This window comes from Lacerta agilis, chromosome 7 (assembly GCF_009819535.1).
Source record: "Lacerta agilis isolate rLacAgi1 chromosome 7, rLacAgi1.pri, whole genome shotgun sequence".
NCBI classification, from domain to species: Eukaryota; Metazoa; Chordata; class Lepidosauria; order Squamata; family Lacertidae; genus Lacerta; species Lacerta agilis.
The window spans coordinates 45970345-45995534 of NC_046318.1; the positions used below are offsets into that span (position 1 = coordinate 45970345).

General features: G+C 41.5%; 1 protein-coding gene across 4 annotated transcripts in view; it reads right to left on the bottom strand.

Annotated features, from left to right (window-relative positions):
• Positions 1-25190, bottom strand: part of GAREM1 (GRB2 associated regulator of MAPK1 subtype 1) — a 70268-nt gene that overhangs the window by 15678 nt on the left and 29400 nt on the right. The gene's annotated exons all lie outside the window — the stretch shown is intronic.

The following is a 25190-nucleotide window of genomic DNA, read 5'->3' on the forward strand; positions in this document are numbered from 1 at the left end:
CTAAACCGGAATTAGAAGAATGTGTGTGTGGGCCGACGTGAAATTTAATAGAATTTACAGGCGGGCTCTCTGGAAGTGGACTGAAAACACGAATGCATTCTCATGGTAGAATTATACACAGGTTTCTGCACATTTAGAACTTTCCCCAACATGTTACAGTACTTTATGAGTTAAAAGCACAAACTCAATTTTTACAGGAAAATACACCAGAAAAAGAAAAGCACAGATGTGTAAGAACTGAAGAAAATTCACTGGCCACTTCACAGAGTGTTCCCAAGAGCCCCTTTTGAGGGGCACAAAGCTTAAGGATATTCACCAGTTTCCAGAATTTCTGTTCTGCTGCTTCACAAAACATTGCATTTTTAAAGTCACTCTCATGTATTATCCAGATTGGTCACATAATGGGTTCAACTGTCAAGTCACTAGAGTTCTGTGAAAACAGGCAGTGTTATTACTGTTTATCACAATGCACTGGTATGCTTTCTGGTTATTTTGTACAGTACTACGATGCCAATTAGCCCCAGGCAGCACGGCCAATGATCAGGGTGATGGGCATTGTAGTCCAAAACATATGGAGAACAAGATCCCAGCAAGATGGCTTTTGGGAAACCTAAGTCTTTATTCCCATGCTTGATACTTACTGTATATGGGCAGTACAAGCTAGTCTGGAAATAAAGCCTGTTGACATCACAAAATACTCACAAAGGGTGCATCTGCTCCACATACCAATACTCTGTATATAAATTTGGGGCCACATACAGGAAGTTCATGTAAATAAAACCTAATTGCATTATGTCTTGCTGTAACCAAATAGAACTAGCACAATACAGTTTTTTACAAACTGGGAATGCATGGTAAAAATCTACTTTTGCTTTGGAATAAGATCTGGATGGTAAATGTACCGTTGTTTGAGGCCTATTCACATGAACATTTTATCAGTGGTAACAGCCAGCACATGAAACTGATATATTGCATGAATCAATTCCCACAATTCAACCATGGAACCGGTACTAGCTCTGCTATAATGTGGACACAATATCAATCAATGAAGATAAGCTTATCAAATGATAAGATTAATTTGTAATAAGTACCACCAATAATTTGTAATAAGAACCACCAATGCAATACTGCAGATTTGACATCTGTGACTGTAATTTATAGAAACTAATTATCAGCAACATGCACTTAAAATATCAATAGAGTGCGGTAGAATGTAGCAGTCATGAATTCACTAATAATTTAAACCTTTTTTCATATAGGTATATACACCCCACCCCCCCCACCCCAACTTACCACAAACCTTAATTCAATACTACTTCCTAAGTGCAAGCAGTTATCTGAAATATTATTTGGAATATTATTATTCTACACTAATTTAACAGATTAAAAAACATTTGCAAAAACAATATTTGAGATTACCACGCTCCCCAAGATGCTGAAAACAGTTGGCTATCCTAGGACTAATTTATATGTTCATTTTTGGCACTGTGTAGCTTTTTGCTGTTTTCCCCTGATATACAGAACATAATGAGAGCCTGCTGGATCAGACCAATGGCTCATCTAGTCCAGCATATCCTGTTCTCATTCCTCATAGTGACCAAACCAGACGACTGTGGGAAACCTGCGAGCAGGATTTGAACCCAGGAGCTCTCTCCCCAAGCATGTTATTTCAAATTCGCTTCCACATTCACAGCAACCCAGGACCAAATCCTCATTCTATTCAGTGTGGAATCTCATTTATGTGCCATGAACCTGTAGTTGGCAGATAATAAAATAAAGGGGAAAAATAGAGATGTACAATACAGATTGCATATAAAGTATTTGAAAGGGACTATTGTTGATTGAAAATCCTGTGGGAAACAGAAGCAAGTGCACTGTCCTGTTATTTTGAGTGAAAGCAGACTACCCACTTAGCAAATATTCCTATTGAAGAAATCCTGCATGGCTATGCTAAGTACATGGGGCTTCAAGTCTCTGGGTGAGCTGTATCTTGCTAGAAATACTATTTCTCTGGAACCACAGGTATGGAAAAAAGTAACCACATATGCCTAGGTATTGTACAGCAGGGACTATGGATGGGTTCTCACAACATGGCAAGCCAAAGTATGGTTTACCAAGATTGTACAAACATGCAGGCTCCCAGAGACGAGCTCACATCTGTTCTGCTCCCTCTCTGGTCCTTTTTGCTCCCATGCTGCACTGAGCGATGCCAGATTTGGCATAGTGAGTCGTCTGAATCCAGGCCTATGCTTAAAACTCACTCATTAACCACAAGCTCCAACCAACTTTAATTCTGCTCTCTGGGAGCCTGCACAATTCCAGTAAGCTATAGTTTACTGTATCATGTGAACCAAGCTGATGCGGCAAACAGTTTGCTTTCATCTACTCTTAACTGCACCATATTTGACGCGTGCGCACGCACATACACACACAATACATACGTACACATATATATATTGAAATTGTTGCAACTGTTCAGCATACTAATGCCATGCTACAGAGGACAGAGTTTGGGGGTTGGCAGCAAACTCCCACTTCCTCTTTTTATTCATTTGCTGAAAAGTCTTGCTGAGTTTGCTACTCCTACATCAGAGCCTCCTTTTCAAAATATGAAGGCTTAGTTCATTCATTGACATCTTGCTTATTGCGCATTCTTCTGTGCCTTTCAGGTTTTGACCCTGGTCCATGTTAAACAGGCTGTGGTGGAAGTGTAGGATGCTGTATAGTAAAAAATTCCATTTGACAGGGACAGTTATGTAAACATTTCTGCTTCTGCCTGGAACTCTGGATAGAACAAGCAAGCCTTGAAAGAAGAACTGCTTTCGAAAAGCAGGATTTTTGAATATGTAAATAGAGCAACCTCATGTAAAAGACTGCTTTTGTTTCACAAGGAGGAAGCTTTTAAATTTACTGAATGGGAGGATTTAATTCCAAAAAAAGAAGAGTCTATATGGCTATATAGTTTTTGGCAATATGTATTCATATTACATTATAATGTGGGAAGAAATTAATTCCGGTTTAACCAGCATTCAGCATTCTAAAACCCAGTAGCCATAATAAAGTGTGTACATACCCATTAAAAGAGGTTTTTTTTTTAAGGGTCTCCCATGTATTCTTGAACACAGGCAGTGTTCAATTTATATTCTCTTTGTAGCATGCATACTGTATACATTTCTCCCTCATAGAACACCCACAGTAGAACGAATCTGGGAAACATTTCCCTTAAGGTTCCTTCCAACTCCACAATTCTATAATTCTATCAGCAAAACAAGTTGCAATGAATCTATTCCTTACTCCTAAAACTCAAGAGATGAGACAATTATTAACACTCATTGAATGCACTGGATAAACATTAAAAAAATACAGATGTAAGAATTGTGAATGTGCACATTTCTCTACAATTGGGATCTGCAACGTGATGTTGCAGCATGTCACAATTTCTGTTTAGTGTTCAAGCCAGCCAGCCAGCCTTGCCTTCCTACATGATATGCCATTCCATTCCTCTCTCCCATCCACCTCCCTTGCTTCACCCTCAACGGTCAACTTTCCATGGTCACTGAACACATTGGGTTCCTATTGGCTTCTTCTGTCCCCCACTCTGACTAGGTTCCCCCCCCCCCACCAGATTTTTGTACTTCTGCAAATCATGGCATTTTCCTGTGCGTGGGTGGTGCCTTTTTGGCTACATAAGCACTAGCACTGACATTTGAACAGGACCTTTTTAGAAGCTATTTTAAGACACTTTAAAACTTTCAGATAACAGTTTACAATAAAATAGCTGGAAGCACATGGAACCATCTTTTTACAAGACTGTAACCAATCCTGCAGGACAAGCCCTCTTAACATTGGCTGAGGTTATAAAACAGGGGCCCGCAAACTTTTTCAGCAGGGGGCCGGTCTACTGTCCCTCAGACCTTGTTGGGGGGGGGGCGGACTATATTTTTTTGGGGGGGGGGATGAACAAATTCCTATGCCCCACAAATAACCCAGAGATGCATTTTAAATAAAAGGACACATTCTACTCATGTGAAAACACGCTGATTCCCAGACTGTTCGCGGGCCGGATTTAGAAGGCGATTGGGCCGGATCCGGCTTCCAGGCCTTAGTTTGCCTACCCATGTTATAAAAGGATAGTAGAGGAACATAGAAAAAAAGATATCTGAAGAAGTGTGCATGCACACGAAAGCTCATACCAAGAACAAACTTCGTTGGTCTCTAAGGTGCTACTGGAAGGAATTTTTTATTTTATTTTGTTTTGACTATAGAAAAAAAGAAAATGTAGCACCAACAGGAAATGGCAGCTTTCCTGCTTGGTAGCTAGGCTCTCATTTATCACCTTCGTTGCAAAAATGTTACTTAGAAGGACTCCTTAAGTAGCCTTTAATTGCTATGACCCCAGTAAAAATGAAAGCCTGGGCCTAATACGACATCACCACTTTCCTAACCTATCTTACCTACACCTTTGAAGGTGACTCGGAAACTGCAATTAATCCAGAATGCGGCAGCTAGACTGGTGGCTGGGAATGGCCGCTGAGACCATATATAACACCTGCATTGGCTCCCAGTACGTTTCCAAGTACAATTCAAAGTGTTGGTGCTGACCTTTAAAGCCCTAAACAGCCTCAGACACTGGTACCTCGGGTTAAGTAGGCTACTTAATTCGTTCCGGAGGTCCATTCTTAACCTGAAGCGTACTTAACCTGAAGCACCACTTTAGCTAATGGGACCTCCTGCTGCCGCTACGCCGCCAGAGCACAATTTCTGTTCTTAAGCGGAGTTCTTAACCTGAAGCATACTTAACCTGAAGCGTACTTAACCCGAGGTACCACTGTATACTTGGAGCATCTCCACCCCCATCATTCAGCCCAGACACGGAGGTCCAGCACCGAGGGCCTTCTGGCGGTTCCCTCACTGCAAGAAGTGAGGTTACAGGGAACCAGGCAGAGGGAAATAAGCAACTAAGTTACTTTAAAAAGACATCTGAAGGCAGCCCTGTTTAGGGAAATTTTTAATGTTTAATGCTGTATTGTGTTTTTAATATTCGGTTGGGAGTCGCCCTGAATGGCTGGGGAAACCCAGCCAGATGGGTGGAGTATAAATAATAAACTATCATTATTATTATTACTGTTATTATTACACTTTTGACTGATTAGTTGCAAGGTCATGGAGATGTGGCATACATACAGGTGAAACTCGAAAAATTAGAATATCGTGGAAAGGTTAATTTCTTTCAGTAATTCAACTTAAAAGGTGAAACTAATATATGAGATAGACTCATGACATGCAAAGTGAGATGTGTCAAGCCTTTATTTGTTATAATTGTGATGATTATGGCGAACAGCTGATGAGAACCCCAAATTAACAATTTCAACTTTGGGGTTTTCATCAGCTGGATGCCATAATCATCACAATTATAACAAACTAGTGGTTTCAGCCCGTTAAAATAACGGGCGCTAGAACATATGTGGTGATTTTTTTTTAAAAAAACTCAGTTTTTAAAAATATTTCTTCTTTTTTGTCGGGGGGGGGGGTGTTTAGAAAGTGAGACCCCATAGCAACCCCATAGTTGCCTTTGACTGTACTTAACCGTCCAGGGGTCCTTTACCTTTATTATTATGATTTGAATGGCAGTGTCCATCATCTTGTGGTCGGGGGCAAGCACCCTCAAATATCTCAAGGGGGGGACAGGGACCTCGGCCCCCAAGAAGTTGGCTCCTATGATAACAACCCCAGCATACATGCTCAATAAGCAGCAGGTGTCGCACAACCTTTATGCAAACCTTTATGAGCTTTGAGCAGGTGGCTCCGAAGCGACCAAACGAAACGCATCTGGAATGTGGGAAGCACACCAGCTGCCGCTTTGCTGCTTCACAAATCCCCTTCTCTCTCACACACACAAACACCCTGCCGAGCGGTTCTTTCTCTCCCCCCCTTCCTCTACGGATGCTGGGCAACGTCCATGCATACCCAGGTGGGCTGCAGTCGCTTCGCCCACCGCGCCCCCAGCTCAGCCTCTCCGCCAGCCCCTGGCTCGCCCTGCCCGCTGCTTCGCGCGCTCCCTCCTTCCCTCCCCTCCGGCCCAAGACCCTCCTCGGCTCCTCCCCGCGTCCAGAGCACCAGCCGCCTCTCGGTTTTCTCCCTGCAAACGAAGGGAGAGAGCAGCGCCAGGCGAAACTCGGCCGGAAGGAGATTCCCGCCAAAATGGTGCCCGGGCGGCGGGCGCTCTCGTGGGCTGCGCTCGCGCTGGTCCTCCTCCTCGTGTGTCTGAGTCCCGGTGAGTAAGCCCCGCGCGCTGGAAAGGGGCCGGGCGGCGGGTGCTGCCCCACACTTGGGAGAAGTGGGGCCTGCCTGGGGAGGCATTTTTGTGTGAAGGGGGCAAGAGGGCGGCGGGCATGCAGGATGATGCCCCCCAAGGCAAGGGGGCATACGCTGAGGCTGAGTGAAGCAGCAGCTTCCCGTCAGAATTCCCCAAGGCCGGCGGATGTCAAGGAAGAATGTAGCGGCGGGAGCAGCAGCGTGGCCTTCCTCCTCAGCTTCCCCAATCTTCTGGAGAGCCAGAGTTCCGATTCAACCGCCCGCTTCAACTGCCGACGCTGCTCGCGGCCCAATCTCTCTCCATCCAATCCCTGTGTCCCTGGGGCACATGCGCAGTAGCGCAAACCCAGAGACACACGGACTGGACGCAGAGACACTTGCATTTTATATATATAGATAAAGGCTTGACATATCTCGCTTTCTATGTCATGAGTCTATCTCATATGTTAAACTCCATTGGCTAATGAAAACAATTGCTTACATAAATGGACTTTTCCACGATATTCTAATTTTTTGAGTTTCACCTGTAGGAAGCTGCCTTACACAGAGTCAGACTGGAGTCTGCATTACATAGCCTGGAGTTGGCTATTCCCTGATCTGAAACATCAGCTGTTTGGTTTTCTGGTTGCCACTGGTTCAGCTGCTCCACTGTCACAAAAAAACTTTACAAGCCTTGGGCATTGCTTGGGAAGAATGGGAAAACCTTTAATTCAGAGTTCTGAGCTTTGCTGCCAACTTAGGGCTAAAATTTACAGGTAACTGTTGGAGTGAATTCACTCCAGCACAAGGACAGAATGAATTGTTTCATAGCCTTTACTTGAAAACGGGGGTGGGGGGTGGGACTTGCTGCTTATAAATATAGTAAAAATATATATATCATACAAATATAATACAAATAATAGAATCTCTGATATACTTTGCAAGAAGTCTAGATCATTCTCACCACCACCATTTCACAGCTATATGTATATTCAGTACCATAGCAAGCAGACATATAATCTCTAGTTACTTTCTGAGTAACAAGTCTCAACCTGTTAAAGCTTGTATCTCACTCCTCGCTATGAAATCTGAAACATTATAAGGTATTGTTCTGAGTTTGAAACAAACGTAAGCTGGGACAGACTCATTGACAACAGGAAGCTGAACTTGCTGTTTCTAAGGGCTTCCAATTTGTTGTGCTTGTGGTAGCAAAGACACTAACAGAGACTGGCTGAGTTGATGGGCTGTCATAAAATGTCCATAAACATCCAAATCTGTTTAGGGCAGATGTTGCTGGGCTGATGGGAGGATGGAGTCCAATCACATCTGGAGGGCTAAGGGTTTCCCATCCATGGCTTATGGGATAATAAAACCGTCTACCTTCCGTGAGGGAATGAGGTATTTTTCTGTTTGGGTGGAGTTATACTTCACACAGGCCTTTGGGACAGAGGCAGCTTTGTGAGGGAGGCTGGAGAACTAGGAAGGAGTCCAAATATTCTAAAGAAGGTCCAAGGATTGGACGAAGCCCAGGAGCAAGATGGAGAGTGCAGAGTGGCCACGCAGGTCAAGCAGCAGATAAATTTCACTGTAGATATGAGCTATCCAACCAGTTCTTTGGCTGAAGGCAACTAGAGTATTCCTCTAATAAACATGAAGAATGCTGGACAGCCTTTGCCTTGAGGGACTGGTTTGGCCATGATTGCAAACTAACTGAGAAACAGACGAGCATTTGCTTTTTAATAATATGATGCATTATATTGGACTCCTGCCAATGAGATTTGCAAAACAGGCATCCTGACAATGAGCATTAACATCTAAAGCCAACAAGGTACAGAAACACAAAATAGCACTTGACATCTGAAACTGCATTTCCCCCTCCCTTTAATCTCTTTAATCAAATTTATGTATTTGTATATTGTATATTGTATTAGTTTTGTAAGTTGTAATTTTAATGTAGATTTCTTATTTCTTTTCTTTTTTCCCTTTCCCCTTTGCTTCTCCCCCTTTTTATTTTCTTCCTCCCCCCTTCCTTTTCCCCATCCCCTCCTAATCCCACTCTCTTTTATCCTTTTTTCGTTTGTCTTTTGATCCTCTTTTTAGGATTATTCTTTTAGTATTGTTAAATTATAGAAGTGTTTGTGTTTCTTTTCTGTGTGTGTTTTGAAATTGTTATGTATTCTGTTGAGTTATGTGTATGATTTTGCTGTTTAATAAAATTAAAAAAAATAATAATCTCTTTTTTGGTTTGTTGTTTTAACAGTTTATTTGACCCTACTTCTTTCCATGTATAACACTTTATCCAACTATTCCAAAACATGATGCTATCAGTATATTGTAGAAGAGAGAGATAAACAGCAGGATGAATGCCAATGAGTTAAAGAAGAAGGCACTGCATAGTTGTATGTAAATTGAACTCCTAAGAGCTTTGAAACCCCAGAAATCTCATCTCTTGGTATGGGAAGGGAAAGGAAGGGGTGATAACTGTTTCTCAGAGCTGGACTTTGGTGTACTGCTCTGAGTGCTAAAATTCACCGCAGAGCAGCCCCCATAATTGTGACTAGTTTGAAAAGTACCTATATGAGTGCTATCATTTAATTAATATGTTTGTGTGATTGTGCATGTTTGCATGTATGTGTATATAAAATTTAAAACAGAAAATGCAAAACTAATTAAAACACAAACAAGAACTTAAAGGCAGCTGTGAATTTTAGAGGCTCCTGCCTTTGGGAGATCTATATGACATCAGATAAAGATTATATTTGCCCTTGGAGCAGGATCTTGATGGCCAGTCAAAATTTGTGGAGCTATGGATGGAGGAAGGGAGGAAGCATTGTCAAAGATATGACATTGCTAAGATTTGGCGAGTTGTCACCACATTTCATTTCAGATGCTAAGATGTATACAGCTTGAAAAATGCAAATTATGGTTCAACAACTGGCACTGTGGAACTTTGGGGGAAAGTTGTTGATAACACTTTTGCACTGGTTAATTCAGAAATTCATTCACACTGTAGAAGTTGTGTTTCCATGTGCAATTAAAAACACTTTCCAGTATAGACAAGGAAATTAACCAGTTCTAGGTTTTCACTGGGGAGTGGAGGAAAGACCTGTCTGAGAAGGAAGGAACCAAAAATGTACACAGGTAGGCATTTCAGCAAAAACATGGATATGTGTTGAGGCGGGGGAGGGAGGAGAAGAGACAAAAAAAGTTCAGAGGAATTTTACTACTAAATACAGTAAGCTACAACAAAATTAAAACTGACTTGCAGTTGCAACAGGGAGAGAAAGCATAGGGAACACATGCACACAAACTCCTACAGCCCAAGGCCACAATTTTATTGCTTAAGCTTCCATGAATTTGGTGTGGGAAGGACACTATCAGCAGACAAATCCAGAGGTCATTTCCTGTGTAGGAAGAATGGCCTAAAATAGAACACAGAATTAAATTCTCATGCTACCCATGGTCACACAAAACTGCCCTATATTTCAAGACCAGGGGGTGGAGCAAAGTGGAGTAATCTCTGTCAGGGTCTACCTGTTAGTTCCTCCCTATCCCAGAAGCATTCAGCTGGTTAGTTTAGATGGGTAGGATACCCTTATTGGGTGGGTGGCACTCAAACATAGGTTAGCACCCCCTACAGCTCCTGAACCTTGCCGGGTTTCTGGAGTTAAGAGATAAAAAATTGCCATAAACCAACAGGCAGGGGCATCACTAGGCGCTTAAGGGACTCAGGACAAAGTCCTATGGCACAATTTCACATATGCTAATTTATATATGTAGCTGCCTCTGCAAAATTAAGATGTTGAGTGGATCAGGTTTTACCAGCACTGCACTCTGCAGTGTGCCCAGACTCACAGTAAGTTTTAAAACTTATTAAGTTTAAGAAAAGGCGCAGGAGAGCCAAGAGCTATGACAGAAGCCACTGTCAAACTCCTGCAGACCTGTAACTTAGTATCATCAACCTGTAAAATAAAACTGGGGGAAATATCAATTTCCTGAGCTCAGCAAGATATCCTCACACCTGAAAAACAAAACAGAATTTGAGACTCCCCATTTTTCTTTTACAAATGATAGCAGTGACAAGTGACATCCCTCAAGACAAGTAGAATGCAGAAGAGCTGGAACCCACTATGTAGCTATTTACCGTAATTTGTTCCTTGTCCGGGGGGGGGGGGGACAACCTACCACCACCAGACTTGCAGACATAGATCAAGGACTTTCAAAGAAGATAAGCATAGCTGTTGATTTAAGACTTAGTTGTACTTACACAACATGAGCTTCCTGTAAGCCATGAAGAAGTTTAACATGTATTTTTTGGGGGGAGGGGGAATCTCCGTTGGCCCTGGCTTCTTCACTCCTTACATTAGATATTCATGTAGCATGGAAATTTAAAACCCCCAAAACATATTAACTCAGAAGGAACCACAACATGATTTTGGAAGCCAGTAACTGTTGTGTTCCATTGGTCGAACACCTCAGACAAAATCTCAAAGCCAGACAAAACCTTGTTCACCTCGCTGTGCAGAGTTAAAGTGTATTATTCCAGAATATAAACCAGCCAGCTCACAAAAAGTACCAAGTTGCTGCTTCTTTGCACCTATTAAGTATTTCCACTATAAAAACAAATGTAATGACAACATTTATAGGATGGTGCAAATAGGCATGTTTGAACTACTTAATAGCACATCAGACATGCTTTTATATATTGCAAATGGCAACAGTAGAAGAAATGGAGAAAGAGGAGCTATAAAGACAATTACTGGGGTAATTAATGAATTCCGCTGGCATTCTGCATGTAAAAGATGGATGTTCTTGACTACCCACCCCTCCACCTCTCCAAAGATGATTCAGATATGTCCAGGGTGTGGAAGCTATGGCCCCAAAGACATTATTAGACAACAACCCACATCATCCCTGACCATTGGCTATGCTGGCTGGAGCTGACAGGAATTGTAGTCCAACAACATCTTGTGCTGGAGGAGACTCTTGAGAGTCCCATGGACTGCAAGAAGATCAAACCAATCCATTATCAAAGAAATCAGCCCTGAGTGCTCACTGGAAGGACAGATCTTGAAGTTGAGGCTCCAGTACTTTGGCCACCTCATGAGAAGAGAAGACTCCCTAGAAAAGACCCTGATGTTGGGAAAGATGGAGGGCACAAGGAGAAGGGGACGACAGAGGATGAGATGGTTGGACAGTGTTCTCGAAGCTACTAACATGAGTTTGGCCAAACTGCGAGAGGCAGTGAGGGATAGGTGTGCCTGGCGTGCTCTGGTCCATGGGATCACGAAGAGTCAGACACGACTGAACAACAACAACAACATCTTGTGGTTCACACTTTCCCCATCCCTGAAGGGAGAAGAGAAATCCTGCAGCACAGTATTTCAACCTTTGTGTGATTTGGCATGCTCAGTATAGCAGTACTGGCTTCTATTATGAAGCAATCACCATTTTGTCCACTGACCTCAAAAGTTGTCCAGAACATGGAGTTAAAATCCACAAAATAGGCTACGCAGCATATTAGTTTCAGCTTCTGGAACTAGTCAAGATTCTAGGAAATACACCCAGAATGGACAGCTGTTTCTGCTTTATCTGGTAAGTCAGAAAGTTCCATCTGTATCTCTTCATTAGGTAATTTGCCTTCCTTGAAATTTCTGCTTACAAGACATTTATTTGTCTGCAGAAGAAGTTAACAACTTCCCATTCTCTCTCTCTCTCTCTCTCTCTCTCTCTCTCTCTCTCTCTCTCTCTCTCTCTCTCTCTCTATCCTTTTTTAGACATGAAGCACTGGAAAACGCTCATGGGAATTTGAAAGGGAAAATAATTATGAAGCTATCTAATCCTATCCTATTTCTCTGCTACTGCAAGGATCTTCCTTAACACATGATAGTTTTAATCTACTTAGATTAAAACTATCATGTGTTAAGGAAGATCCTAAGTTATCAAACATCTACTGTTTGTTTCCCACTTCTATTTACAGTCCAATCCTGTGTAGGTTTATTCAGAAGTTAAGGTTAACTATGCTTAATGGGAGTTACACCCATGTAAGAGTGCAAAGGATTATCGATTTAGATATTTTGCACGTATAGATAAATAAAAGCATTTTAGCTTCATTCATAACTTTTCATTCCATTTATGTAAGGAGCTTCTGCTTACAGAAGGAGAGTTGCACTCATGAAAGAAGTCCTTCCATGAGTGGAAGCTCCATCTACGAAATGTTTCTTAAGCCCATTTAGGTCAGGTTTTTAAATGGGAATCGTGTTTTAAAAAGCTAAGTCATATTTTTAGTTATAAGAACAGTGGACCTCTGTCATTTAAGTAACATTGGTTGATGGCTGAAAGATGGTAATTTCTTTCTAAGGTGTGGGGGTACCATCATGGAGCCTTCCAGGTGCCTATCTGGAGCATAGATGGAAAAAAGAGAGCAAAACTGAAGACCAAATCAATACTGGAATCAAAAACAAGTACATTTGTTTGCAGTGCAAAGGCAACGGGAACCCAGGCCTAACACAAAGGAGAAACCAATCACTTGCATGTTCTGAAATATATCTCATTAACAAAGCAGGGATTAGGTCACATTTTCTACATACCGAATGGCTCAAACAAGAGCAGAAGAATACAAAACAAAAAAAAACCCACCCTGCTTTATTGTATAAACATCTTGAGGTTTTGTGCTCCAGTTGGTCTTTAAACCATCAAAACATGTGTCCCTGCAGCTTTTGTTAATGAAGCTGGGAGTGTTATATATATATATATATATATATATATATATATATACGAACAGGTGAAAATAATCAGAGATTCATTCAACAACTTGGCTTCTAGAGACAATAACTGACCACAAACCACTTAACCGACTACGTGTGGGGAAAGGAGAGGAACCGACTTCTATTCTGCCTGTAGAGGAGATTCTTATCTTTTCTCCCGCCCGCCTACAGCCATGACACATGATCATCGGCATACCAGCCTGCACAAGGATACATTGTCCCTCCCCTGGGACAGAAAGGTCTGTGTATGCTTGACCACCCACCTGCTCATATTGTGAATCCACAAGGATCTGATTCTTCAAGATTCTGAGGCAACAAAGATTACGCAAATGAGAAGAAAGTTAAGATGGTTCACAGTAATTTCACACTAAGCACTGGTGTGTCGGGGGTAGAAATTCCACAACTCTTGATTTTATAAGGGTGAGAGTATCATAGGACCTCTAAATGTTGAGAGGGGGGAAAATGAATATCCCATGAGGAAGTACTGAGTGCCTTCCTTTAGATTCTGGGTGAGCTTTTTTCTTGAATGTCAGCTGTTTCCAGTATTTTCAGAGGCATAAATCAATCCCAGAAGGCAGCTTTCAATGCTTAGCTCATTCTACATAGTCAAATTACAATAGTCCAAAACTTGAAATGATCTATTACAAAAGCAATGAGGAGATACATGCCTCTGTTACAGCAATGTTACAAGTTAAGAATCAAAAGGACAGACTATGACTAAACAAGAAATGTCAATTTAACCACAAAAACTCATAGTTTACCATGAACAAAAGAGAATGTGACTAGAATTTCAAGCTAGATTCTAGATTAGTTGAAATTCCTGCAGTTCGAATAAGGATAATCAAGCTTGCTATGGTTACCAAAGCATGGCTGTTTGTTGATAATATTCAGGGTTGTTATCTTGTGGCTGATTTAGAAGTGATTACTTGACCATTCTTTTTGATCATCCTCTCAATGGGAGAAAAAACAAAACAAGGATTCAACACATCAAAAAACAGATTATCTGATTTTGAATTTCCAACTAACTGGCCCAGGTCAGTTTCATAGATTTGGGTTGTAGTGGATCTAGATAATCAGTCTCATCAAGAAATACCTGCAGTTGCTCCACAAAGCATTTATAATATTCAAAGCATTCAAAACAGTTAAACCTAAGAACTGCTTCTCATATGTGTTCAGATGCGACTTTTCCTCTAGCAGTGCTCTCATGAGTGCCTGTGTGGAGAGGAGAAACACAGATGATGTGCTAAGCTACTCTTGAACCAAATTGCCTACCATACTAGACCAGAGGTGTAGTTAACCTACTTCTCTGCTAACTGCATTGCATTAGCAGTGCTGTAGTACTGATTAGGGAAATTAAACCGCAACTGGCATTCCTTTACAGAATCAATTTACTTATCTCAAGGAGAGCTGAAACACAAGGGTTCAAATGCTGGGTGGTGTAGTCAATATAAAATGCACTTGTACTCATTCTCAAATTTATTGCCTTATTTTCTCCCTCCACACATATGCATTTTAATGAAGTGAAAATCCATTAATGCTAAGATGTCAAGAATTACTTTGGTTGATTCATCCTTTCTGGCTTTTAGCCACATGTGAAATTAGTACCACATAATCTATAGACCATGCAAAACTTCAGTTTGTTTCATGCATTGGCACTCTGATTAAACAGATTTTTCCTCAAGCATTTTCCACCTTACAATATTACCAAGCTCCAAAACATTCCTGATTCCGAGCTCATTGCCCTCATTTCAGAGACAGAGGGACAAAGCTTAAGCTCTCATTCCAAAAACGCAGACAAGAAACTAGGTTATTATGTATGTTGGGCTCTTTTACTCAAACGAAAACTTTAAGATTCCAAGATCCTGTATAAAAGTCAAGACACTGACAGGAATGAAACACAGAAAAGGCATATTAAGAGAAGTGTAAACTAGAACCTGTTCTGGTTCCTATCTAAAACCAGGCAGCCGAGGAGTTTTCTTCTAAGTAAGAAAGTAAACTTTTATTATAGCAGTCCAACATTACAAACCTAGCAACTAGGAAAGAGTAGAACTGAGTCCAGGTGCTCTCCCAGTGCAGAGGAATAGCAACAACAATCCAGTCCAAGGGCAAAGGGCAAAGCTCAAGAGTCCAAGATTACAGCAAGAGGTCCAAGACTGCATGGGAACTGTGACGTTGTCCCAACAAGTTCTCCCATCAAAACCCAAGAAATGTGCCTCCCCACTTCCCTTGATGTGCCACCTGTCCCTGGGAGAGATTTCTGGATGCTGCTGCATAGTCTCACCCTCCTCCCCTCTCCTCCTGAGTCCTTATACTCTGGTGCCTCCCACTCCTGGTCAGAATCCAAGGACTCAAATGGAACCACAACACAACTAATTCAGCAGAGAATAAGAGGCAGTAACAAAAGTATTTGAAGGAGCACCTGCCCCTGTACTTTCTGACACAAACTTTACAACTGAGAGAGAGAGGCCTGGGTGGTCCCATCAGCAGGATCAGGAAGGGGCAGGGCATTCTTGGTGGTGGTGCCCTGCTTATACAACTCCCACCAAGGTGAAAATCAGGCAGTCCCCCACCTTGGCTAAATTAAGGCAGCATGTTAAAATGTGCCTATATTTACCAGGCCTGTGGGGGCATAACTGAAGAAGGTGTCAATTGCATTGATGGAAGATAATTAACTGTTGTCATTTATAGTATGGTTTGACTGATGCTTTATCATTTGTATTATTTTCTGTTGTTAGCAGTTTGGGGATCCCTTTGGAAGGAAGGGCAAGATATGGAACTAATAAAAATGAATAAATGCTTATATAAAACACAACCTCTCTATTCCTTACCTACACTCCTTTCCCCTTGCAGTTCCTTGTTACTAGTCTGCCCTTTTTAGGTGCCTCCTTAGAACACATCAGTTCACCTGGCTAATACTGTTCTCCCCTTTTACTTTCTTTCTCCCTTCCTCAACAATGTGCCTTGTCTTTATCCTTAGGTTGCAAACTTTTTGCTGGGGCCTGTGTCCTTTTAAAGTTTTGCATGGCACTAAGAAATGTTAGGTGCCTTCTAATTAATGCATTTTAAAATGTATGTCTGATGATTTTTGCCTTAAATTTATCCCATCGTATTAAAAATAAGACCCGTACGATGCAAATATTCCAATATTTTAAGTGGAAGCATGTCCCACTGATTCCAAAGAAATCTGTCCTGATTATATACACACGTGATTCAAATTCAGTCACCTGTTTCAACTAGACTTGCTCCCAAGTACACACAGAGCAGTAGTTTTGGTGAAGAAGAAGAGTTTGGATTTAATATCCTGCTTTATCACTACCAGAAGGAGTCTCAAAGCGGCTAACATTCTCCTTTCCCTTCCTCCCCCACAACAAACACTCTGTGAGGTGAGTGGGGCTGAGAGACTTCAAAGAAGTGTGACTAGCCCAAGGTCACCCAGCAACTGCATGTGGAGGAGCGGAGACACGAACCCAGTTCACCAGATTACGAAGCTACCGCTCTTAACCACTACACCACACTGACACTTGCTGTGCTCTAGATCAGGGAGAAAAGAATATTATATAAATTTCAACTCTTCTCAACCCAAATAGAATTGTGGCAGCGTGAGTTATTTGTTCATCCAGTGCCAGACAGAGTGGAAATTACTTGACAAAGGAGTTCAGAATGACATATTCAGGTGGGCCGCGAAGCAGCTGTGTCACGGTCAGGAATTATTCAAGCATGCTAGAAATCATGTGCTGTGAACTTATCAAGAGAACCAGAATTTCATTTCCAAGAGATTTGTCACCTGTGAGCTTTAAGCTGTAGGCTTTTAGCACGGTCGTGTACACTGCCAATTCCCGAAGCGTTTCTTCTTGAATGAACACACAGTTAACCAAGACAGAGTAGCCGTCTTAGGTTATGAGATATGAACTCGGGCTAATATAACACTCTGTGGAAAGCCTATATTTTGCCCACTGCAGCTTGTATTATGATCTCTATACAATAGATTTTAGAAAATAGTAGGGGGAGCACAAAACATTTCTGGGATGCATTGAGATAAGTACCTTTCTTGATCCTGCTATTCTGAAATGGACAGGGGGAAAACCTTTAACTAACTGCAAAGTTTTCACTCGCCTTCCACACTGTGGCGTCCATGGGGATGTTTTTGGTCCAATCACTGGGCAGTTATATACATGGGGATCAGTATGACAGAACTGCATTCCAATCCTAAACACATAAACCAAGCATATTTATATTCATAAATAAACCACACGATTTAGTTGGCCTTTTACACAAGTTTGCTTAGGGTTGCAAATTTCCCCTTGCCCCGTCAAAAGCGCCATCAGCAGTACTTGATGAAAAGCATTAATACTTTCCATAAAAGGTATACAGCTAGAGCTCAAAACAATCTCCATGAAAACAATGAAACAGCTTATGCAAATTCATCCCACCCTAACCTTCCCTTTTCAAATTGTGAACTCTTCTTCTGCTAAGCAAGTATCATTGCTGAAGATGCACAGTGAAAAGTGTAATATCCAGCACCTACCTTTCCCATTGGTGCCACGTAATACTATACTGTACTATGTTGGGTAAAGCATAGTATTAGATGTGGAAAACAAGTGGGGGGGCCCTGTGGCCAGTCTCCTCTATTTGTCTGCCAGCAGATGGATTGGCTCCACCCATTACTGCCTGATCTATTTCCCCAGCAGTGGCTACAACCTATGCAAGTGCTTATGTACATTGCATCTGCAGCACTTTGATCTCTTTCTTGAATGGGCAGGTGCTAGACAGCAGCACAACTGCCCCTGCCATAGTCAGCTAGGGATGGTGTCAGTGGATAGATGCTAGCTGGAGGAATGCACAGGTAGGAGACGTTACCTTTCCAGTGCTCTCTGGCAGAAGACGTGGCACAGTTCTCAGAATAAAATTCATGCAATGCTAACTTCTCAAAATGAAAGACTTCCATTCCTTGAACAGTAGCAATTCATCGTTTAATCAGACCGCAGAATTTCAGGGATGGACTGGGAATAGTAAATAATAGGCTTCCCATATCTCACCTTACATTAATCTCTGAAATTTGCATCCCTCTGCCCCCGCATAAAGGCCAAACATTCCTCGGCAACATGCTCTACTTATACTAGGCGTTTGACCAGTGGTGTGCGAGTGCTCCAATATTGCCTTTGTCTCAGGTTCTCATTAACTGAAGCAAGTAGGCACTGAGTTTATTACAGCCAGGTGGCTAGATATTACTTCAATAATCTTGAAAACTAATTCCACCAATATATTTTTTTAAAATCTAGCTTTTGGAAACTTGGAAAACCAGGTGATGGCTTTGTTAGTTTGTTTAAAAAGGAATTCCAGCTGTGAAGTGGTATATATTTCCTGCAGCCCCAAGCAGGCCTTTTTTTTAATGCAGAAAGCAAACACAGACAGGGTGCTTCTAGACAGCTGCTTATTGTGCGATGGGTTCTCATCACGAACTGACTGTTTCACAATATTCATGCAGAATTGTTGGCATCAAAAAGGCCAACTCAATTCTTTCCCTCCCCTTAATTCAGATCTAACCTTTCTGGGGGAAGTCTGGTAATTAAAAAAACAACAATGACAAAAACCCGAATGACCCATTTACATGTGGGGCAGAGCAGTCCTACTTATTATATTATTATTATTATTATTATTATTATTATTATATTATTAAAGACATCAGAATTTACATCATCTTAAATTAAGCCAGCATAAGTTACTCATATTCCAACTCCTTTAGGAGTGGAGCTTCTGCTGGCTGAGCATGCCTGAGGGAAGCCAAGCTTTTAAAATAGAGTTCGCCTTGCACCAGTCCTTTGTCTGCACAAGTTCCACCAGTTTGCCAAGTCACGTGATTGAGCTAAAAGCAACCTGAATAGGTGTAAGCCTCTCCTTTCCCCATCCTCCCCCTGCACACCCCTGGAGCACCCCTTTTAAAAACTTGTCAGTTTCAGTTTGCCCGCAGAGTTAGCATAGCCCGGGGTTCATCCAAGTTGAGCAGGGATGAAGGAACTACACCAGAGGTAGGCAACCTAAGGCCCGTGGGCCGGATGTGGCCCATTCACCTTCTAAATCCGGCCCACGGACGGTCTGGGAATCAGTGTGCTTTTACATGAGTAGAATGTGTCCTTTTATTTAAAATGCATCTCTGGGTTATTTGTGGGGCATAGGAATTTGTTCATTTTTTCCCCCTTCAAAATATATTCCGGCCCACCACGTGGTCTGAGGGACGGTGGACCGGCCCACAGCTGAAAAAGGTTGCTGACCCCTGAATTACACCAATGAAGCCCTGGCTCAAGTGGAAAAGCCCAAAATCCACCTATTCCAAACTCACTCATCCTGGCAGGTCTTGGGTTTGGACTGTGCTGTAAGCCCCCCTCTGGATGCTTTGCAAATAGGGTGCTTTCCCCAGAAAACATAAAAAATAGTAGATTCACCCTTAACCTGCAAAGTTTTGGCTTAAGTTGGAATCACAGGACATAATGTTCCTCCGAAAAGATCCATTTCAGAAGTCATGAACAAGGAAACATTTTGTTGAGTACATTTCCTTTGAAAGGTGCCAGATAAGAATCTTTTTCACAGAGACCAGAACTTAATGGATTTTAAAGACTGATTCGCACTAACACAACCAATTGATATAAATCACTACAGGAAAGAGAGCAGAAGAGACAGTAAAAATTAAGCTACCTAGTAAATAATATAATGAAGCTGCCTCTAATTTATGGCATACTATTTTATTGGCTTAACACTGAAGGAAGCCTGGCAATCACATGTCAGACATTTATTTCTATGGAGAAGAGAGAAGTCCACATTGATTAATTTCTTTGGAATATGTTTAGCGCAACTGTTTTTATCATTACGTCTTAAAAGCGATTGCCCTAAAGTATCCTTAGATGAACTGTGTCTTTTATGACCAGTGCAGCCTGGCAAAGTGCAATTTCAGGGAAATAATCTCTTTAATTCAAGCCTGCTCCTGGTGCCTTTGGTCTAACTACTTGCTTCCTGTTGCTCCTCCTGGTGGCTTTTGCCCAATTAACTAAATTGAGGGGACCTTCGTTTTTCTTCTAAAGCTGGAGAGCTAAGCACCAGGTGGGTTGGTTGTTGCTAGCAGGATTCTGCCCTGCAGCATCTCTCTGCTACAGTAACTCCATCTCCCAACTTGGCCCCACAGTGGCCCTGATGACCAGCACTGCTTCCTCGCCCAGTGACTGCCATGAGATCACGCCTGCCCCAAACACATACATTTACTTGAGCTCTCCCTCTGATGCTGCTTCTGAGCACAGCAGTACAGTTCAGTTGGTGGCCAGGGTGGGTGGGGAGAGATAAGAATCTGGCTTGCTGGACCAAAAAGCTCCCCCGCTGCAGGTGGCTAGTAATGATGAACTGAAATTGTTTCCCACCTCCAAGCCAGATTTTAAAATCTCCCTGCACTCCACATTTCAATGGGGTCAACTGTGACAAGTGAATCATCTGATGTGATAATGACACCACATAATTGACATCTGTCAATGGGAAGTGCTGCAGAAGAGGCTTTTCAGGCACTGCCAACATACATTGTCTATAAAGCCCCTTTCAGCCAAACTTTGGTCTTGTTGGTTCCATACTTGATGTCATATGACATCAGGTGTAGGGCAGGCAGGTGTGGTTTTGGCTGAAACAGCCTGGAGAACCAAATTTGGTCCATGGGTCACAGGTTCTCCATACCTGTTCTACAGCCACAAACAGGCAGCAGAAGAAGGCTGCTATCCTATCCTTTGGATACTTACTACTGTTTGCACCATTTTGCTGAAGTGAAACTGCACAAATTAAAAATAAAAAGCAAAGGAACAGCAGACAATTAAGGGTGAGAAGAGGAGGAACATCCTTATAATTAAAACTGATTAAATTGATGGCTTCGAGAAAACTCTGAAGGAGGTGGGAATACGGATCATCATCAATCTGGAAATGTTTAATTAAAGCCATTCCAAAGGAGTGGGGGAAGGGGGAGCACAAATACTTGCCCACCCTCTGTGTGGTGGAACATGAGTTGTGCATAGGGAAATAAGTCTGTTATACTTGGCAGGTGTAGATGCTTGGGCTGCAGTTTTGGGCATACTAAAAAGCAGGATGTAACTATTGAATTGCATTAAGAGTTTGAAAGCACACGAGCCCACTTATACCTGTATGGAATACCTTAGAATAACTATACTGAAAGGTTTTCATACCTACCAAACACACCTGTTTCAACTATGTAGTTTTTCAGACAGCAAACCTTAACCTCAGTTCCTAAAGCACCTTGTAGAGCTGCATGTAACACCCCCCCCAAAAAAAGTACCATGGTGGTTGGCTATCAGCCTCCTTGGCATTAACTTCTTCCATTTTCTTCTACCTGAGCCTGACTGTATATTGAAAAAATCTCTGGGGGTTCTTCTCTGTCTGCTAACACCTTCTGAGGTTAGGTGGGTGGGAAGAGGAGAGGGGGCCTTGTTAAAGGTAGTTAACAAATGATTCCTCTTACTGGGCACACTCGCTCAGTGCCTAATTTACAATCTTTTTGGCACCAGGTCAAAACCTGCTTATTCTCCCAAACTTTTTTAATTTATCTGCATTGGTTTTTAACTTGACTTTGTGTGCTTTCATAACCTTTACTGTTTCAGTGTTATCTGCAGTTTTATCTGCAGTTTTTAACATCACCCTTCTTTTATTATTTTATTTATTGGATTTATATCCTGCCCTTTCTCCCCAAGAATTCTGCAAGGCACCCTGGCAATAGAAACATTGAAGAGCAAACAGGGCACACAGTTGTTTTTTTTAAAAATGAAATAAGGAAATGTTGGTGATTTATGGCTGAACTCAGCCCTATTTTGCAAAATGTACTGAGAACTGGCTGAGCTGTCTGTTTTGCTTCCAACAATGACTAAAGGATTTCAACGAAGAGGGGAAGGATAAGAACCAGAACTTAATGAGGTAAGAGGCTGGAAGTTTTTTATTCTGAAAAGGCAGAACACTATCTTATCTGAATAATATTTCAATAGAATGTGGGGATGTGTCATTCAATTCCCCCCCTGCTGCAGCAAACATGGCCCACAGTTGCATCACTGAAATTTTCAGAGTAATGGTATCCTTAAGCGGAGCCTATAGGGTGACTTCATGGCTTCAACATCTAGCCTTGTTTTTATTCATCCTACCACTTTCCTGCTGTGGATAACATTGTCTGGTGAAGAATTCTGGGGAACAAATACTTGAAACTATTTTTCAAGAAAAGGAGCTTACTGCAACCAATTTTCACCAAGTTACCCTTGAGGTAATTGGAGAGGAAACCTGGTGACAGCAGCATGTCAAGGAATGAAGGGAAGGGATGCGGGGGAGTAAACCTAAGCCTCTCTCAAACACCACATGTTCCTTCCACCTTCCATTACAAAGCCACTAAGCTGCATTTGGCAAGTGTACCTCCTTATGTGTAGGTCCACATGGGAGGTCATCTTCAATAATGCTGATCTGGAAACCTTACATAGGAGAGATTGACAGTACAGAGCAGGACCCTCTCAGTGATGGCCCCAACTCCGCTTGCTGATTTTTAGACACTCTTTAGACAAAACTGCTAAGCACTGCATGGTTGGAAAGGCCTTGTATAGCTAAGAGGAGGGGTGTCTTCTTGATTTGCTACTGCTCTAGGTCTTGTTTTTAGATTATAGATTATAGATTTATAGATTAGTGCTATCATCTCATTTTTTTAAAAAAAACCCTTGATCAATTGTATTGAGCCCTAGGTTGATCAAACAAGTGTGCATGCTGGGAAAAACAATGATATATATCTATATATGTCTATATCTAAAACACACAAACTTCCTGATCAATCAAGGCATCTGTTTGTCAACACACACACACACACACACACACACACACACATGCACTATATTAGTCTCTTCATCATAGAATTGTAAGAGGATCCCTTCTGGATCAGACTCGGGGCCTTATTTAGTCCAGCTTGCAGGAAGCCCCGCAAGCAAGACATTAGAGCAACATATGGTAGTCTTTTCCTATTGCTGCTCTCCAGCTACGATGGGGATCCGTTCCAGAGGTCCCTCCACAACCCGAAAATAATGCACATTGAAGCATCATGTCTGCGCACGTGCGATTTAGCGCTTCTGTGCATGCGCGAGTGGTGAACCTGGAAGTAACCTGTTCCAGTACTTCTGGGTTTCCCGCAGACGTTTGCAGAGGCAGACGCAGAACGAGGTTTGACTGTATTGGGAAAAGAAAAATTGATTAAATGTTGCTGCCTTAATTAATTTTTATTTATTTATTTATTTATTTATTTATTTTGCTTTTGAGAGCCATTTTGCACACATATTTTAGAGAAATAAGTTCAATCCCTAAAGAAATATTCTGATGTCAAGGTAAAACACCATGAAAGAGCATCCCAGAATTCAACCTCATGTACAACTAACTCGGGCTGGATTTTGATGCACAAAACAGTCACTTTTCTGAGCCAGGAAAATCTACTGCTCTGCCCTTATTTAAAGGAACGGCACATTCCTATGTACGTTACTTGGGAGGAAGCTTTATTGGACACATAGAATTGTAGAGCTGGAAGGGACCACAAAGACCATCCAGTCCTCACTTCAGAGAAAAAACAGATGTATAGAATTGGGCACTATATTATGCTTGCTTAATACTACCGGCAAGTGTTAAGAGAATACATTTTGACCCTCACAATACAACATTCACTTGTTTTCAATATTTTTGACCCTTTTCCAAGTTACATTTCCCCCACATTAGCATTCCACAGCTGGTGCTCTCCCCTCCCCACACTTAATTGTGGGGTTGAATTACCTCATCTGTACATCAAAATTAAAAAAAATAGAAACTTCTAGTACTTTTTCTACTTTGATTGCTTGCCAACTTCTAAATCTTTTCAGCCTCTGCTAATCACATGTTTAAAATTAGGCTCCTTAACAAGTTTAAATTTGGGCTCAGCAGTGCTCCAAGCTATCGCTTCCCCTTTCCATTCATCCCCCAAAACCATACCCCTGGAGAACTTTTCATGGTGACTTAATGCCTCTATTTCTGGGTTGGTTAATAACAAAACAACAAACACAAATCTACCCCCCCCCCAAATCTAAAACATGAACAAAAGGTTTCGTGGCACTGGGCGTTTTTAAGACATGCTATACACAGATTGTGCAATGTATAGAAACAAAAGAGCATTCTGTACCCTTTTAAAAAGTGTCCCAACTTAACCATAGGACAAATAATTAGTTCCACCACGTAATGATTTATTTATTTAATTAATTTATATGGCACATAAAATTCACACCACATACTTCACTATGTAGACGAAACTAAAATCAAAGCAAGCCCAATCTTATATCCACCAATTCAGCTCAAGAGAACATTTTCTGGGAAACTTTTCCCATTCAAATTTTTCTGAGCACACACTTCACTGCTTTTGATAGTCAGCTGATGTGAGGGGGAGGGGGGAAAGAACTTGCATTTTAATTTTTAAAAGATCAGAAGTGCAAGATAAATGAATATAAAGATTAAGCCAAAATTTGCTTTGAAAGGAAATGATATTATATTGTATATAATTTAAAATTACTAACGGAACAAAGAGCACTGATATGTTGTATGAGTAAAGCTTTCATTTTGAAATTGCGTTATGCTTCTCTTGTTAAAAGTTAGAAGACTAACCTTCCTGACATTAACCACTTAAGACGATCCATTAAGGATTCACCGTTACTCAGACAAATATGACAAGATAAAGCATCAGAGATATAACTCGGGCAGCCTAAGGTATTGTCTACTATTGCAAGTTCTCGGAAGTATCCTTCACTCTGAGAAGCACATTTGTATGAAGCTCTCTGCAACAGGCACATGGTATTCCACTGGGGTCACAGTCAAAGAGATACTTTGCTATATATAGGAATAGAACAATTACTAGAATATGGGTGTTACCTCCATGAATGCCCCTTGCTAATTACCAGGAGCAGCACCAAAAGAGTCTGAGGATGCAGCTTAACATAGAAAAAATTAATACATGAGAAATAAGGCAATTATTTTAATTATAATTCTTTTTCATTACCGACCACTGAGCACATTCCTCTGCAAAAGTTTCTTACTGATCTAATTTGGAACACTTATATA